Source organism: Mustela nigripes, chromosome 11 (genome assembly GCF_022355385.1).
Source record: "Mustela nigripes isolate SB6536 chromosome 11, MUSNIG.SB6536, whole genome shotgun sequence".
Lineage (NCBI taxonomy): Eukaryota > Metazoa > Chordata > Mammalia > Carnivora > Mustelidae > Mustela > Mustela nigripes.
In genome coordinates, this window is record NC_081567.1 from 26,518,775 (window position 1) to 26,529,815 (window position 11,041).

Below are 11,041 nucleotides of genomic sequence, written 5' to 3' on the forward strand. Positions count from 1 at the left end.
AGAGCTCTGCTTCTGAGATGGGTCTCTCCAGTGTTCCAGAGGCACCAAAGATGGCGGACTCACCTGGAATTTTCATGTCATTGGTAAATTTCAAGAGAGGTTTTCATTGATATGGCAACTGGGTGGCCAGACCTTGCTTAAAATCTCCAAATCCAATTCCTCAAAACCATCAAGATCATTCAAAAAAATAAAAATAAAAAAAGGAAAGACTAAAAAACTGACACAGACCAGAGGACACCAAGGAGAAAAGAGGCCTAAGGCCACATGGGGCTCTGGCTAAGATCCTAGACAGAAAGGGACCTTCATAGAAAAACTAGTGAAATCTAAATAAAATCTAGAATTGAGTTAATAGCTAGTATTGGTGTTTTAGTTGTAATTAACGTACCCCAGCAACATAAGGTGATAATCTTAGAGGAACTGAAACTGAAACTGGAAACACGGCAACTTCTCTATAAACCTAAAATTATTTTAAAATTAGAAAGAAGAATTTCAATTTTATATACCATAAAAAACTCCACTGTGTATTACATATAGTTTGATGAAAATAACTAAGTTCAAGTTTAATTTACAATACACCTGACACAGTGGTCTGAACACGAGACAAAAAAAGAATACCAGAGCTCTGCTTCTGAGATGGGTCTCTCCAGTGTTCCAGAGGCACCAAAGATGGCGGACTCACCTGGAATTTTCATGTCATTGGTAAATTTCAAGAGAGGTTTTCATTGATATGGCAACTGGGTGGCCAGACCTTGCTTAAAATCTCCAAATCCAATTCCTCAAAACCATCAAGATCATTCAAAAAAATAAAAATAAAAAAAGGAAAGACTAAAAAACTGACACAGACCAGAGGACACCAAGGAGAAAAGAGGCCTAAGGCCACATGGGGCTCTGGCTAAGATCCTAGACAGAAAGGGACCTTCATAGAAAAACTAGTGAAATCTAAATAAAATCTAGAATTGAGTTAATAGCTAGTATTGGTGTTTTAGTTGTAATTAACGTACCCCAGCAACATAAGGTGATAATCTTAGAGGAACTGAAACTGAAACTGGAAACACGGCAACTTCTCTATAAACCTAAAATTATTTTAAAATTAGAAAGAAGAATTTCAATTTTATATACCATAAAAAACTCCACTGTGTATTACATATAGTTTGATGAAAATAACTAAGTTCAAGTTTAATTTGTAGCTCAACATCCCTCCCTACTCAAGCTGTAACTGTCTCCTGCCACCCTCCATTCTTCATCCCAAGTCCCTGCCCTGTACCATACACCTTTTGCTGCCAACCATCTGACTCTGTGTTGCTACACTGTACCTTTAATCATCAACCTAAAGATCTGTTTCTTGCCAAAATCAAGGTAATCACAGGTGCTTAATAAGGTTATTAGCAGTATCACATGAACACTGACTACATTTAGGCACTAAGCTAGCCTTTAACCTGCAAAGAATGATAGTTATTCCCATTTCACAGATAGGAAAATTAAGACTCCAAGGAGTTAAATAACATCACTGAAGTGTTCTAAGTGATGGCAAGAATGAGATTTGCACCCAACAGTGTCTGACTCCAATCATCCATTCCTCATTGTCTCACTTTTGTGTTTCCTTTGCTTCTTTATTGAATGTTTCCTTGTCCCTTGGAACCATTTCGTAAATGCCAGTCTTCCCTGACAGATCTCTGACATTCCAACACTCCAGCCTTAGAACAGCTGGTTCAACACAAGGACGGTAGCTCCAAATCTCTTTTCCAATGGATCAGGGCAACAAAGCTGGTCTGCCATCAAGTGATGCTTGCCTTTTCCTCACTCCTGGGGAAAAAAAATAACTATATGTATGGATGGGTGGATGGATGGATGGAATGATGGGGTTGACTGAATGGACAGAGAGGTGGACTGGTGGATGGATGGACGAACAGACGGCGGATATGCATTTATAACTATTCTCTATTTTTAAAAGGGAACCTTGCGAACTATTAACAATGGTTGTCATTCCCAGGAGGGAACAGAGTAGTTGGCACAAGGGTAGAAGGAGGCACTACTTTTTGCTATAAAATCTTCTTCATCTTTTAAAGTTTGAGCTACATAATACCTATAAATACACAATAATAGGGACCCCTTGGTTGCTCAGCCCAGTAAGCACCCAACTTCATTTCAGCTCAGGTCACGATCTCAGAGTCGTGAGATCTAGTCCCAACTCAGGCTCTGCTCTGAGCATGGAGCCTGCCTAAGATTCTCTCTCTCCCTCCTTCTCTGCCCTCCCCCCAACCCCTGCCCATGCACGCGCGCCGCTCTCTCTCTCTAATAATAAACTAATTAATAAAATTAAATAAGATAAACAACAGTATAACAATTTCAAAAGACCTTGTTAAATAGATATATGCATGAATGAGTGGCTCGAAGAATGAATAAATCCTAAAAACAAAAAAAAAACTTTAAAATACGTAATTTTTAACTGTTAAACAAATTTGTTTTGCTCCCATCGATTTTTCTTTCAATCTTGGCACCAGCTTCTACTTGTCTGTATAAGAATCCAACGCAATGTGGTATCCAACTCGGCACATAATCAATCACGAAATTTGGTTATTTTAAGTCAAATGCGTCCATAATGTTGTATGCTTTGCAAGAACATCTTGACTTCAAGGCTTGCCCACAGATACCGACTCAAGCACGGTCTACAGGTAGGGGGAGGGGGAAGAGGGCCGAGGCCTGGACACATGATGCTACCCAACTTCATTTATACTGTAATTTTCCTCTAGTGCATTAAACCCCACCTGCATGCACACTGGCCTCTGAAAACTGCCCCCTGCATCCTTGGGGGAACACAGGGAAGAGTCTTGAGTAATCGGACCTTGCCAAGGGGAAGACAGTGAGACAAATGGCTTCCCTAGCCACCACTGATAGCCCTTCCAGGAGGAAATGAAGAGAACCGGCTCTTGGCCGTAAAGGATTTATTGCTTTCCTTTCCGACGGTGTGGAAACGGAGCAGAGTTGCTTCAAACCATGGGGGTGGTTTTTTAGCTTTCCAAGAGACTGCTTTTATTTTATACCCTAGAGAGTTGACAACATTCAACAAAACTTTATGGAGCTTGTGCTGAGTTAGCATGGATCCCATGTCCTGCCCTCAAGAGATTCACACTCTGATCCAATATATAAATACAATTCAAAAAAGGGGAAAGTGGCATTTAGATGTCAAGTGTCAAGAGCAAGTACCTAACAACTTGCAAGGAGGCCGGTATGTGACTTTGCGGATTCCCCTGGATATGGGGGTGGAATTTTTAATTGTGGTTGATGTGACAGGACTATCGGAGGTATGTGAAAACACCTGTGTTAACTGTGGGACACCAGACAGTTCCATTTCTTCTGGGACAGTTTGGAAGTCACAAATTTCTCATCAAGAAAGAAAATGAACATAACAAAGAAAAACCATGTTGGCCATAAGGTGCCCCAGCCGACAGTGATGGCTCAATAGCGCCATCTTGTGGTGATCCCTGCCATCATCCCATGAGCTGTCCATGCCCTGGCCCCTTCCTCAGGCTTTGCCCAAAAGTTTCACTACTGGTTTATCTATTGGTCCCAATAAGCAGTGTAGAAGGGAGCTGGATAAAACAGCATCCTACAGACTATAACAATAACAAAAAGCATGTTAAAGCAGAGAAATCTGAGCTGGGTCTTAAAGGAATCGACGTCCAGCCATCAAGGAGCAAGAAGGACACTTCCAATGAGGGGCAGGACATGTAAAGGTTGACAGCTGGGAGATGTCGGGTCCTACAAGGCTGGTAAGTCAGTCAGTCTGGGGTGGTGAACACTCACTCTTCAGTTGCTATGAGGCATCGCTCAGGAAGTGTGGACTTTCTACCGTTCCTTGTGTGCCCATCACCCCATGATGATGGGAGAGGACGTTTGCTTTCCTTCGGTAGCCCCACCTTTTCTGTGGTTCCCATTGGGGTCACCCATCCCACTGTCATGACTGTGCCTATGGACCTATTCCATGCTAAGCCATGTGTACTCATAGTTCATTTAATTCTCCATCACCCTAAACAGAGGGATACCATTATTACTTCCTTTTTCCAGACTGAGAAAGTAAGGCTCAGAGAGGTGAAATCATTCACCCAAAGTGACTCAGCTAATAAGCACCAGAGTCAGGATCTGAACCAAGTTCTCTGCCTGACCCAAAGCATGCCATTGTTCTTCGTAAGGATGATCTCAGGTGCAGGCCTCCACTGCTGCGTGTGACAAAGACAATCATCACACATGAAATCATTCAATCCAAAGCACTTCTGCTTGTGACCAAAGCGGGGGCCACATAGTCTGTCCATTGGAAACAAAGCCTTCTCCTACAGCCCTGCAGGTTTGTGCCCTGGGCCTTCTTGTCACCTGGCCACCAGATGTGGCAAAGAGAAAGACTGAGAGGCCCAGGCTCCAAATGCCAGCTCTGTCCCTGAGAAGCTCAAGCATAACATGTCCAAAACCAAGCTCCTGATCCCCAAAACCTACTCTTCCCATGATGACCTAATCGCCTGCAACTCCTCCTCATTCACCTTCCTCCAGCCACACAGTCCCTTATTCTTACTTAAACACAGGAGGTTTTTGCCTCAGAACCTGTGCGTGGGCCATTCCCTTGGCCGGGAAATGCTTTTGCACCCATGCCTGCTGACATGATACCCGGAGGTAAAGCAGCCATTTTGCAACCATGAGGTTGCAAAGCAGGAAGGTTGCAAATGTTGCAATGCAGGAAAAGGAGAGAGCCGCAGTCCCAAATGCCGTCTCTGACTCACTCTACCAGCCATGGCCTGCCTACTGCTGAGCTTATTACTGCTCAGGTCAAATGAAACCCTGCCCAACCACACTGTTAGAGTTTCCCAATTTTTGCAGCCGTGGGTAATCCCCTTGCCCCAAGCAAGACTCTGGTGAGTTGAGGGAAGGAAAGCAAACTCCTCTAAGCCCAGAGCAGAGCATGTACAAAAGCCCAAAGTGCAAGTGAACAAGGTCGATTCAAGCAACAGAAGTTCAGTGTGGCTGGAATGGAGCAGATAAAAAGAAGGTGGTGAATGACACGTTTGTAAAAGTAGGGCTCCCATCTAATGGGGTTTTAGAAATCAAATTAGAGAAGCAGTGCAGAGACATCCTAAGTTGCTCAGAAAAATTAGACTTAGTTTATACAAAGTGAGCAATATGTAGTGACTGCTCAAAAAATGATAAGTAATGTATCGCTGTTTGTTAGACCAATTTATGAAGGTATGACTGACATCTAAAAAGTTATACATCTTTAGTTTGTACAACTCCAGGAATCTGGGGACAAGTACATCCCTGTGAAACCATCACCACCATCAAGGTCATAAACATACCCATCACCTCCCAAAATTTCCTCCCATCCCCTTTATTAGAATTGCTGATATTATTTTGTGTGTATTAAGAACACTTAACATAAGATCTATCCTCTTAGCAACTGCTAAGTGTGCAAAACAGTGTTATCAGCTAGAGACACTACACTGTAGAGGCAATCTCCAGAACATACTGATCTTGCATAAGTGAAACTTTATACCCTTTGACCATCACCTCCCATTGTGCAGAACAAATGAAACACTCAATAAAATGAAAAGATAACCCAAAGAATGCGAGAAAACATTTGCAAACCATCTATCTGATAAGGGGTTAAAATCCAAAACATATTAGGAACTCATACAGCTCAACAGCAAAAATGCAAACCAATTTTTTAAATGGGCAAGAGACTTGAACAGACATTTCTCTGAAGAAGACATACAAATGGCCAACAAGTATATGGAAAGGTACTCAACATCATTAATCATCAGGGAAATTCGAATCAAAGCCGCAGTGAGATACTGCTTCACGCCTGTTAGAATAACTATTAATTTTTTTAAAAAAGATAAGTGTTGATGAGAATGCAAAAAAAAAGGAACTCTTGTCCACTGTTGCTAGGAATGTTTCCCACCAGTGTGGGAAACAATATAAAGGTTCCTCAACAAACTGAAAAGAGCACCGCTGTTAGATCTGCTTCTGGGTAGTCATCCAAAGGACTGAAATCAGGATTGCAGAGACACCTGCATTCCCATTGTTGGCTGCAGCATTATTCACAATGGCCGACAACCTACATACCCACTAGTAGATGAATGGACAAAGAAAATGTGGTGCATACTTATCCTGGAATAGTACACAGCCTTTAAAAGAAGGAAATCCTGCCCGTTGTGACACCGTGGATAAACCCAGAGGACATTATGCTAGGTGAAAGAAGTGAGACTCCGAAGGACAAAACAGTACAAGCTTATTCATATGTGAGCATTGTTTTACCTCTAGATGAACACAAAGGACTCCTCCAACCAACCAGAGAAGCGTCACTTCATTTGCAGACACCCCCTGGGATCACAGACACAGGCAGAGGGAATACAGTGCAGGGAGAGAAAGAAGAGAAAATACCCAGCCAGGACAGTGCAGACACCACTTTACTTGTGTTTGCCACGGCTGGGATTTATTCGCACACTGTGACTCACCCACAGCACCAACCTCAAGGCCCCTCTCTGATTGACTGTACTGCCCAGTGACGTTCAAGATCATCTCAGTAAACAGCAAAGACTTCAGGCAAGCTGGCCTCCTGAAGCAGCCTTTCCCCTTCCTTCCTTGTCCCTGGGCTGCTTCCAGCAGCCGCCAGCAAGCACCTAAATGAGGATTTGATCAATGGAGGCCAGGTTGATATTGATAAAGCGGCTGCAGTTTCTGCAAATCACCCAGCACTCATAGATACTGAAGATTAATCTTTACAAATACGGGGCAAAGGGGGAGAAAAAAACCAAGTCGATTTAGTTTCCGATTATTACTTTCTCCAGAAAGCACTGAAGAGTCAAAAGTTTAACTGATGTACATCAGACAGGGAGACAAATCCAGAAATATCACCCAATTACCTGGTAGCTTCTAGAAGGTATTTTTCATGACAGCAGGTGGGTTTGCCTTTTCTAAATTAGGAAGGAGACAAGACACCACTAAAAAGGGGGTTGACTTGGCCCAGTGCACAAGCACTAACCTCACTGGACAGACTTAAGCCTGAGTATCTGTCCTCAGTCTACAGAGTGTCCTTGAAAGCATATTTCCACTGATTTCCTAGTTATTTTTATTTTATGCTATATGTATCTTTAGAAATTATACTGACTGTTCCTTCCTGGAACAAGATGGATTTTTTTTTTTAAATACAAAGAAATAATAAATAAAAGTGCTTAGCCTCCCCTATGCCTCTGATTTCACATCCAGAGAGTGGGTACAAGCCCAGGACATAAGGTCCAGCCGTTTCTCTCAGCCTTGACACTACTGACATTTGGAGCAAGACAATTCTCAGGGGTGGGGGGAGGCTCTCCTATAATTGTAGGATGCTCAGTGGTATCCCTGGGCTCTACAGTCTGGGAGATGGCCAGTCTTGGCCATTGTGATTCATGCTGCAGAGAACAAGGGTGCTGCAGACCCCTCTTTGAGATCATAACTTCATTCATGTTTAAAACATACCTCAGGCAGGACTGGCTCTGCAGTTTGCAGGGTCCAGGACAAAATGAAAATGTGGGCTCCTTGTTAAAACACACACACACACACACACAAACACACACACACACACATCAGTCATGGGTGACTAAGTTCATAAAATTATATTGCACACTTGAAAGTTGCTATGAGAGTACATCTTAAATACTGGCATGCGCACCCGTGCACGCACACACACACACACACACACACACACACACAGACAGGTATCTACGTAGGCCAAAGATGTGTTAACTAACCTGTGTTAGTCATTTCTCAAGACACTGGATACCAAATCATCACACTGTACATCTTAAACTTACACAATGTTATTTGGTAATTATATCTCAAAATGCTGGAAATAACAAAAAATCAAATAAAATAAATTCAGGTTCACTGTTTTTAATAGTTCCATAATAGTTATATAATAGTTATAAAAAAAATCCTACAAGAGATCTTCTCTGATTCTCTCACTTAAAATGAGAGAGAAATTCCTTTCCAAAACCTAAAAATTCCAACCAAAAGCAATCTCTCATTTTAAATGTGGAATAAGTATAGCAGACACACAAGATGGGTTGAAAGACAAAACTCTGACTCCAGATTGAGATGGTTAAGGGACTTCATGGAAATGAATACAAAAATATTTAAAATATTTAAATTTTCTAACCTTCCCATTTTTACTTCTAAATGAGCTAAGGAAAAAAATCCGATCATCTGAAAAAAATGAAAAAGAACAATTTTTATAAAACCAAAATCATGGGGCCCCTGTGTGGCTCAGTCATTAAGGTCTGCCTTTGGCTCTGGTCATGATTCCAGAGTCCTGGGATCGAGCCCCGCATCAGGCTCCCTGCTCAGCAGGGAGCCTGCTTTTTCTTCTCCCACTTCCCCCTGCTCATATTCCCTCTCTCACTGGGTCTCTCTCTATCAAATAAATAAGTAAAATCTTTTTTTAAAAAAAATTAAAAATTAAAAAATAAAACCAAAATCAGATTCCTGAACTCTCCACTTGCAAATAGGGAATGACACTGACCCAGGATTTTCCTCGTGGAAAAGGAAGAACCGGATGCCCGGTCTGATTACTTTGCTGGTTAGATTTTTCCAAGCATGATTCATGTTGTAGAATTTGCTGAATCTGATTCCAGTTTCTTAGTATCAATCACTTTTCATTTGTGCTCCAACTACTTTCCCTCCCACCCCATCCCTGTCAAAAAAAAAAAAAAAAAAAAAAAAAAAAAAAAAAAAAAGTAAAGCAAAGACCTAAACTACTGGGAATTTTTATATACAGAAAGAAGAACTTTCTAGACTGCATTTAGATGACACATTTAGTCAGCTGTCATGAAAACAAGACAGACAGTACTTCCCAGGAGCTGACCCAATATAATAGTACCCTACTATACTGATCGAACATCATACTGGGTGAGACACACGGTCTCTGCTTTAGAAAGCAAAACAGAAGGATAGCATGCCAAAAATGTATTCCACTCACTTGACTGTGTGAGTCCTGAAACCCATCTGGCAAAGGAAGAGCTAAAACTTGGAGGATTTGGCAGAATCACAGAATGCAGAAAATGTTTCCAAAGGGGGCCTTACCCAATACTGCAAATAAACGTGTTTTTGTCTAGAGGAAAAACAGAAAAAATAGTTTTGCTTCGTGGCACCCTTTTTTAAACTGGATCAAAGTGAGTCCCTTGCTCTGCTGAGGCCCGAGGAGCATTTAGGAAACAAAACTGAGAGGTGGACACCAGAAAGAGATAGCCTGTGTAATAATAAAAGACTAAAAGTTTTGGGACACCTGGATGGCTTAGTTGGGTGGTGAGTTCAGGCCCTGCACTGGGCTCCATGCTAGTTTTGGTGCTTCCTTAAAGAAAAAAACAGTAAAGGTTTTGGAGTCCCATAAGAAAGGAAGAAGGTGGGGGTGCCTGGGTGGCTCAGTTGGTTAAGCGACTGCCTTCAGCTCAGGTCATGATCCTGGACTCCCACGATCAAGTCTCTCATTGGGCTCCCTGCTTGGTGGGAAGTCTGCTTCTCCCTCTGACCTTCCCCCCACCACCACCCACGTCATGCTTGCTCGCTCTCTCCCTCTCTCTCTCCCCCTCTCATTCTCTCCCTCTCAAATACATAAATAAGTAAAAACATTTAAAAAAAAAAAAACGGAAGAAAGAAGGGGCAGAGTTGGGGAGAGAAAAGAAGGATCTGGAAGCCCACATGTGCCAGTCTTTAGTGCAGTCCTGTGAGCTCAGAACCCATGTGTAGGCTTCCTGTGAGCATTGGGCAAGAGGCAAGTTCTGCACTGGGGCCCATGTGGGGTGCAACAGACAGCTTGGGGAGTACCAGAGCAAGAGGCAATTGAGACCCTGAGAACCACCCCCTCCCTGAATTAGCAGGAATTTGCTAGAGTAAATTTTACCTAGGGCTTTGAGGATCAAACAAAACACAGCTGATATCCAGATTACTCTCTTCCATATAAAATGTCTGGCAGTTTCCAACCTTGCATTGGAACCATGTGGCACTGGAGGTCAGAGCATTTCTCAGCCACGTCTGGCCTGTCAGTGCACAGGCCACCCCGAACATTGCCATTAGTGTCTACACAAGCTAGTCGCCAACAGCTAATATCTGCACCACTGATGGCGGCCCAGGCCCACTTTGCCTATGCCTAGGGCAGGTCAGAAGCACTGGGAAAATACATCCCTGGGGGCAGGAGTGGACCGGTAACTGATGCAAGGCTCCTTCACTCCTCGGGTGAGATAACTCTGGAGTGCTAGTCCTACACGGCGGTCAGCAAACTTTTTGCACAGTGGACCGACAGTAGATACTTTAGGTTTTCTGGGCCATATGCTCTCTCACAGCCACTCAGCTCTGCTGCTGAAGTGCAAAAGCGCCACACACAATACAGGCACGAACTGGTGTACATCTATTCAATGCAACTTTACAACAACAGATAGCAACCAGGTCTGCCACGGGCCACAGTTCGCAAAGCCCTTTTCTAGGCCACTTTCCAGAGTTAAGCAGAGAGATTCAACTTTGCGATCCCCACAGTGGTCACAAACATGTTAATATACTAATTTTTAGCTCCTTTGCCTTCCCAGCCCATCCCCTCACCCCCTCTTCTCTAGCTTAATGGACTATTTGCACTCAAATCCTCCCTTGCCTCAGAGTCTACTTCCATGAGAACCCAAAATAACACAGTTGGTTAGGGTACTTTTGGCTGCAAGTAACTGACAGTTGAACTAAAAGTGATTTAAATGACACGGGTTTATTATACCTTCCAAAGAAAGCCCAGGTGGCCCAAAGCAGGTCAACCCAATGACATCAGCGCATTGAGAGTTCTGATCCTTATGGCTCATTGCCAAGAACAGAGAACATGCCAATGCCAAGTAAGTCACTGCTAAAAACCAGCAGGTTAAGCAGGCCTGGTTAGGCCAACTGAGGCCCAAGCCCTAGGGTATGGGGAAGGAAGGAGCCCATCTTCTCTGGGAATACAAATAACTGGCCCATGAACAAAAGTAGGGTCCTCTCAGCAAAGAATGTG